This window comes from Myotis lucifugus, unplaced genomic scaffold, assembly GCF_000147115.1.
Source record: "Myotis lucifugus unplaced genomic scaffold, Myoluc2.0 scaffold_293, whole genome shotgun sequence".
Taxonomy (NCBI): domain Eukaryota; kingdom Metazoa; phylum Chordata; class Mammalia; order Chiroptera; family Vespertilionidae; genus Myotis; species Myotis lucifugus.
Genome location: NW_005871341.1, coordinates 304995 through 313293, shown reverse-complemented (window position 1 = coordinate 313293; position 8299 = coordinate 304995). Strand labels below are relative to the sequence as shown.

Genomic DNA, 8299 nt, shown 5'->3' with positions numbered 1-8299 from the left:
TCTGACCCAGGCTTCAGGCCTGGGACAGGGGACCCCCATCTCCCCCCGATCACTGGCTCTGACCCCCGCCCAGGCCTGATGCCTCTGGCCCAGGAATCATGCCTGGGCAGGGGACCCCCATCTCCCTCTGATTGCTGGCTCCACCCCCCACCCAGGCCTGATGCCTCAGCCAGAGGAGTTGACCCTCATCACCCTCCGGTCGCCGAACACCGATCGGCCCCTTGCCCAGGCCTGAGGCTTCCGGCAGAGGTGTCAGGCCTGGGCAGGGGAGCCCCAGCTCCCACCATTCCCGGCTCCACCCCTGCTACCCATGATCTCTGGCACTGCCCCTGCCAAGACCTAAGGCCTCTGGTGGAGGCATTAGTCCTGGGCAGGAGACCCCCAGCTCCCCTCGATCTCCCGCTCTGCCCCTGCCTAGACCTAATGCCTCTGGCCAAGGCGTTAGGCCTGGGCAGGGGACCCCCAGCTGCTCACGATTGCTGACTCCGCCCCTGCCCATGCCCAACGCCTCTGGCCGAGACCTTAGGCCTGGGCAGGGGACCCCCAGCTCCCCGTGGTTGCAGGCTCCGCCCCTGCCTAGACCTAACACCTCTGGCTAAGGCGTTAGGCCTGGGCAGGGGACCCCCAGCTGCCCAGGATCGCTGACTCTGCCCCTGCTCCCCGCGATGGCTGGTTCCGCCCCTGCCCAGGCCTAACGCCTCTGGCCAAGGTGTTAGGTCTGTGTAGGGGATCCCCAGCTCCCCACGATTGCAGGCTCCACCCCTGCCCAGGCCTAATGTCTTTGGCCAAGGCTTTAGGCCTGGGCAAGGGATCCCTAGCTCCCCGGACTGCCGGCTCCGTCCCTGCCCAGCTCCTATTGCTGGCTCCACCCCTGCTTCCCGCTATCACTGGCCAGGGCGGCAAAGGCACCCCGTTCTCTGATCACAGCTGGGGGGCAGGGCAAAGGTGGCTCCCAGGGCTGCCTTTGCCCTGCCCCCCGGCTCTTAGCTCCCCCCTGGGTTTCTGATCACCGTCAGTGGGGGGGCTTCTTCCATCCTTTCCCTTTTGCCTCCCAGCATTGTGCCTACATATGCAAATTAACCGCCATCTTTGTTGGCGGTTAACCGCCATTTTAGTTGGCAGTTAATTTGCATATCACCCTGATTAGCCAATGGGAAGGGTAGCGGTCGTATGGCTAATTACCGTGTTTCTCTTTTATTAGATAGGATAGGGACTTCATTCTTTAGTCAATGTTAAAAAATAAGAGTTTTAATGTTTTGGTTATTTTTGTTTTAAACATATAAATGGTATTTGATTTCATGTAGAAATAGCACATTAAGGGGTCTATATAGAAATAATGGCTTAGGGAGAAACATGGTGTACTAAAGACTAGGCAGCTATTGTTATAGAGTTCTGCAGAGGCACTCCACATTATTATGGCCTGAAGTAAACGGTTATTGAAGGAGAGTAAAGACAAAAGCCACTGATTTTTAAAGGTATTTTGAATTCAGAATACATTACTTAAGAAACAAAATTACCTATAATATATTTGAGATCTTTCAATAATATTTTTATAATAATTTTTCTTGAAAGGAACAGCTTTTATAATCTTCCATTTTTATCCCTATTGGCAAAAAATGAGATCCTTTTTCTTTACTTGGCATTCAAAATGCAAAATTAAACAGGATTTACATATACAAATACATATGTGTATACAAACATGGAAATGATAGGCAAATCTAGGAAAATATAGAAATAGAAGTAGGTATTTGTAAGAGTTAAATAATAAATTTTAAGTATCCTTACACTGGCTGATTTTGCAAAATAAAAAATATCTATATTTCTGAAAAATATTATAATTATCATTTAGAAATTGTTATTTTTTCATGTGGCTTGATCTAGTACATATCTATCCTCCATCAGCTTACAAAATGCTGTGTGGGGCCAGGAAGAAAAGAGTCCTATAGAGACACAGAGTCAACCCCACCTCCAAACTACTTTCTATTCTCATTCAAGCCATTTTAACACTCAGTCATTTCTCAGGTTGGCCAGATACTGTTGTCTGTTTGTGAATTTCTTAGCAATTTACATAAATGCTTCTAAATTAAATGATGGCAGCAGAAGCATTAATATTATTTGGAATACTGTATCCCCAAAGATGACCCAACTTTAGGCCTCCATCATTACAAAATTTGCCCTTCCTTTATTGCAGCTCTCTTCAGAAAGTAAAAAGATAATCTTGTTGAAGTTGAGCATTGGGATGCTTTATATGCTAAACATAATTCCTTCTATTGACCACAGTATATCCATCTTCTCTGGCCATATCCCATATTTAGACCAAACTATAACTTTGCCAGTCAGCAATCTTACAAAGTGATAGCATTAGTAAAGATATAATGCTAGGAAAGATTGATGATTCAATACATCCATCTAGTCCACATTATTAGTAAATGATCAGAATACACATCTTCATCAGCAGCAAGTTTTACTTTTTTCTGTGGAATCTTACTACCACTTCCAGTGGCAGAACGCTTTCCAGATATACTTAGGAGTTTCATGACCTCCTCTTCTTCATCTTCTGACTCTGCATCTTCTGCCACAGCTGCTAAGTGCTGCCACTAAGATGCTCATGCCCTGAACCACATTTCAATTGGAAGGCAATAGGTGGTGTTATTTCAAAGCCACCAATGGAAACTGTTGGGTGAACATACATCTTCAAAGTTGCCAGTGTTATTTTAATTGACCTGCCTTCATAATTCATTGCCTCTGCTTCAACAATGTGCAATTAATTCATCCTCTGCACCAGCCCCTAAACTGACCAATTGTAAAGATAACTGGTGCTCATTTTCATCATTATCCACCCCAATCTTTGCTGTCCTTCGGTGTACAACCAAAAATATAGTTCTGGGGCCTCACAGGGTCATGTCCATGTCCATGGAATCTTCCATGGGGTGGTGGCACACACTTCCATGGGAGGGAAGGCAGACGGCAGTGAAAGATTTCTTTTCACAGAACAGACACTCGGGACAGAAACACCAGGGCCCGAGTCATTTCTGTATAGAAATGTCAATGTACTATTTTGGTACTATCTCTATAACTATTAAAATATAACTTTGTGGTGGAATATATAGATAGAAAATATGATCTAAGGGTAATGTTTCTCTTTCTTAGCTGATTTTCTAGCTGAGGGCCAAATTCTACAAACAAGTATGATTTACCAATGTAGTTGGGTTAATTTGAAATGGAACAGGCTTTTGCCCATTGAAATGAAGATCCACAAAACAAAATATTTCTTCTGATATGGTTTACAAAGAGGTTTTAGTGATTTCCTTCTAATGAGATGTCTGAGTTTATGTTGAAATGGGTCATCAGTAAAACCTCTGATGCACCTGGACATGAGTGGTTATTTTAGTGAAAATTAGCATCCAAGAATAACTTCTATGGTTCTCATAATCTCACTCTGCCATTATGCCATATAAACTTCTCACTCCCGTTTCAGCTTTCTTTGGTTTCCCTTTTAGTTTTTGCCCTTATAGAAGATCTGGCAAAAGTAGGCTTACAGTTGTCCATATGGGGAATAATGAAATAATTAATAAATAATACAAGAATAAACTCTGTTTTTCATATACTCACAGCTATAAACCCACTCTTTCTCCACCTTGTGTAAGTCTTAGTTTGTATAAGAAGTTCATGTTAGATATTTTCTTGTCTGAGATAGCATGTGTTTATTTTGTTTGAAGTTCAAAGCAATGCTGGCTTCTTGACTTAGATTATGAGCAAATGCATGGTTCTTAACTTTCAGTAAAAAAAAAAAATTCCTACAACAAGGCAGCTCAGAGCAAGTATGTGGCTTTCTGTATTGGGCCTGTGCTTTTTATTGGCTAGTTCATTATGTATGAGGACCTGTCCCATCTTTGTTAGCCAGTCGGCTTACTTCGGCTAAATATCACATTCTTAAAAGGCCTTTGGAATTGAAAGCAACCTAACGCTCTGTTGAGATTTGTGACTGTCATTCTTCTGGTTAGAATTGCACATAGATCTTGCAACAGTAGCAAAGATACATCCACAAAAGCTGTCAACCAGGATGATCATTAAACTCAGTTTCCAGTCAAGACTCCCTGCCACATGGCACCTCAGGAACACTAGGCAGAGCATCGAAGATGCCAAGACGCATACTTTTAACTTAGGGCTGGTGGAAGGATAAAATAGAGCAAATGACCCATGAGAATAAAACTCCTGGCAGTAGGTTCCTGTCCCCAGGCTCTTTTGTTTATAGACAAAAACAAATCACTCGTATTTAGAAATGTACATTGCTTATTGTTATATTACATAAAACATTAGATTTCTAAAATGTCTTTCTCATTATGATGTTGTATTTCAAATGGTGATTTTTTTCATGTGACCTGCCTCACATTTTATCTCCCTGCAAAACTACTTGTACATGTAGAGTCAGATACCTAGCAATAATATTTTTCAGACTTAAATAAATTCCAGATAATTAGCAGTTGTTAAATAAGTTAATAAATAAGTTAATGAACTTTAACGTGTCCTCCAATTTCTTTCTAAAATAATCACGAAACCTCTTCATCTATTTTTACGTGGGTGGTAATCATTGAGATACTGAAGGGATAATACAGCAAGGTGGAGGAACAATTGTCTCATTTCACTCATTGGCTCCGGAGTGGTGGGTCTTCCTCAAAATTCTGGTAGTGACTAATGGTAGGAAAGGGAACTCAGAGAATGGTCAGATTTCCCAGGCTTTCTACACAGAGAAGATATACTCAGTCTATTTTCCATCACACAGAAAATGGTTTTAGACTTGCCAAGTGCCACCTACTCTGAGAGCTGGGAGCACGGCAGAAAGCAAATTTTACAAAAGTAGTTGTCCTCGTGGGGTGAATATACTAGAGTCTGGAAGGCTTAAAATTAATAAGAGAAATATATAATGCAGTATTTAAAAATTGATCTGAAGAAATATAAAACAGGAGAAACAGATAAGAAATGCTGAGAAAATAAGAGGAGATGAGGCCAGAGAGGAAACAAGCCACCATGTCAGTTAGAGAACAACAGTGGCCTTTATTCTGAGTGTCATGATCATACGAGAAATTTTTGAGCGGGGAAGTGTGTTGATCTGAAATTTGTTTTAAAATCATTCCTCTGACTGCTTGGTTAAACATAGACAAGGAGCAGGGGTGGAATCAGAAAATTGATCAGGAAGCAACTGTAGTAATCCAAGCAAGAGATGTTGGAGACTCAAACCAATCAGCTTTGATATCAGAATGATGTTCAATTCATAAGCTCAATTTGCAAGCCATCCAAATTTTTCCTTGTTAAAGAATTGTTTCCATATCGTAGAAACATATGGAAAAGAGTTTATATGTGGGAGATGATAAAGCTTCATTTATCATTGAAGTATGAAGATTATCCCTTGAGAAACAGTGAAAATTGACGTAAAAATCTAGATAACTATTCTGCCCTCATTAAGTACTGATGTGCTATAAAGACGTCTGCCTCACTCCCCCAAGTGGAGATTGCCTTTTTACTCTCTCTGTGTTCATATAGCTCTAGACAACTATATGTGCAAAATTATAGTCTACCTCAACCTAGTCATAGTGTTTAGATCAGAGAAGAACTTTTACTCAAGCCAAATCAAAGTTTTTCCTAAAAATTAGGAAATTCCACTCAGTCCAGTATTGATCAGTCTCTCAAATGATAATGTAACAGCTGGAGAATTGTGGAATATCCATGTGTTATGTTTAGACAGGCAAGCAAAAATTCACCCAGAAGTACATGGGAAATTCTAGAACTATTAGGGAAGCCAAGAAGAAAGGTGTTGAAATTCCTACTGAGCTTCCTATTGCTGCTCATTGTTCAAGTACATTTCTCAAGTCTGAGCCAGTGTTCTACAAGATATCCCATGCCTTTAGGGGACTAGGAAAGGCGAGGAAAACTGTGACAAATGGTACAACACACTCATGTACAGGGGAAAATGTTCAAAGGGACTGTTCAGTAACACTGACATAGGAGGTAGAAGTGTAGCCAAGTTTAATTTTATCCAGGATTGGAAAAGAGCTTTAAGTCAAGGAGTTGAAGACATAAGGGGTTTCCAAAGAACGCAGTTAGGAGAGTCCAAACAGTAGCTAACAGTGGAGAATTAATCAGAGAGGGAGGCTACAGAAAAACACTGATGATTTGTTACTGGATTATGTACACAGAAGACAAGTTGGCACTTTGTGGGGGATGAATGATAATAAGTTAGAACAGCATGGACTTACTAATTGTATAGTTAAACTATGATAATTTTGTACTATTAGAAGAATCTGACCAAAAAAATCATTGTGATGTATAGTAATGCCTAAAGAAATAGCAATCTTCTTAACCCCACTCACTCTCATTTCTGATTTCTGAAGGAATTAGATTTGGGGACAGGGACCAGTGAGTCCATCCCTGTTTCTAAAGAATGAAAAGACTGAACTTTGGGCAGGGGTGGCTTTTCTGTAACGCATGTAGCTTCTGAGGATTTCGCTATTAAATCAAAGCCAAATATGTGAAAACAAACTTGGCTCTATTCAATCCAAATTCTAAAGATCCTTCACCTGTGAACCAGTAGGAAGTTGGGGAAACAGCAATTAGTATCATCACTGTTTGCTTGTAAATTTATTGTATCCAATAAAAAGGCTCTTTTCTTTTACAGTTTTTATAGCCCAGTATTAAATAATAGGATGAATCATGGGAGTGGGCAAAGGAAAAACAAAATAGACTGTAACTTAAGTCATACCTCTAAATCATCCTCAGTAATTATGCTAGGACAATTCATTTAGCACTTAATTAATCATTCAAAATCTTACCTCAAGCCCTAGTTGGTTTGGCTCAGTGGATAGAGCATTGGCCTGTGGACTGAAGGGTCCCGAGTTTGATTCCAGTCAAGGGCACAAATCTCAGTTGCAAGCTCCTCCCTGGCCTGAGCCCTGGTTGGGACTCATGCAGGAGGCAACTGATCAATGTGTTTCTCTCACATCGATGCTTCTCTCACATTGATATTTCTTTCTTTCCTTCTCTCTTCCATTCGCTTTAAAAATTAATGAAAAAATATCCTCAGTGAGGATTTAAAAAAAAAACAACTTACCTCAAGATCAAGTTTTGAGTATAGCTGTGGAACAAAGAGAATATGGTTCAACTTTTAAATCTTCCCCCTACACTATGGTAAATTATCGGAGCCATAGGGATTCGGTGTCAAAGGAGGTCATTCCTACCTCACAAATTTTTCCCCCCTGAAAGTAATTGTTTAATACATATAATACACTGACAAGAAAATCAACCCAGATTAACCCCCGATTAAATACTTGGTTCCTTTTCTCATTTTTATGCAGAAGCCAGTGGTTATGATTAAATACTTGGTTCCTTTTCTCGTTTTTATGCAGAAGCCATTGGTTATGAGCAACACAAATACTTCCTGTAAAGAGATGGGTTCTTATGAGACACATTTATTTAAATTCTCTGTGTCTATAATGTTTGGGAGATTGATGATACTGTGGTAAATGAAATAATTACCTTCATTTTTTCATCATGTTTCAAAATGTTCCAAAAATTTAGTCATTGCTCTTTTTCTTAAACAAGAGCATGCTCTTAGGCCTATTTGTTTCAAGTTACTCTGAGGCTTAGATATTCTCTTTCAGTGAGCACAATCCAACATGTTAATCATGTGCTTCTTGTTCTTGCAGTTATTTCAAATAGTTTTCTAAATCTTGCTATTCAATATATCTCAGTCTTGTGGTATAGTTATTAAAAATAATTTGAGATTATGATTATAGATATATATGAACCAGGAAATGAAAGGCATGGCAAATATAATTCACAAGATATTTGCTTTACCTTTTCACAAATAGAAAAAGCCATGGTTGCTGCTTTTAATTGACTTAGTTCAATATGAAAATCAGATAAAGTAATCAAGTCAGGTTTTCTTTTCATTATGCAATGCTCAATGATGTTTTACAAATCTGAAAGCTGTACTTTTCTGTTAATTTGCTATATGAATTAAATATTAACGAGAATAAAATGAGATTAAAGCTTAGAAAAAGGTCAATATGTTCTCCAGGGAAAATTGAAGGTGATTATTTTATCTTACATTTCTATAGCTCTCTAATTCACCACTTAAGCAATGCAGATGGAATACTGACACAGCCAAGTGGGAAGAAGTCAAGAGCAGCACAACTTGATCTCTCAATCCTAACCTTATTAGAATTTAGGCTCTCTCATAGCACTTTTTAGGAAGTCTTCTTTAAGTTTTACATATTTTTAAAATTCCATTATTGGAAAACCA

The 8299-nt window shown here is 39.7% G+C and overlaps 1 pseudogene; it reads right to left on the bottom strand.

Annotated features, from left to right (window-relative positions):
- Nucleotides 1-2396: 2396 nt before the first annotated feature.
- LOC102420059 lies at nt 2397-2927 on the bottom strand (annotated as a pseudogene).
- Nucleotides 2928-8299: the final 5372 nt, after the last annotated feature.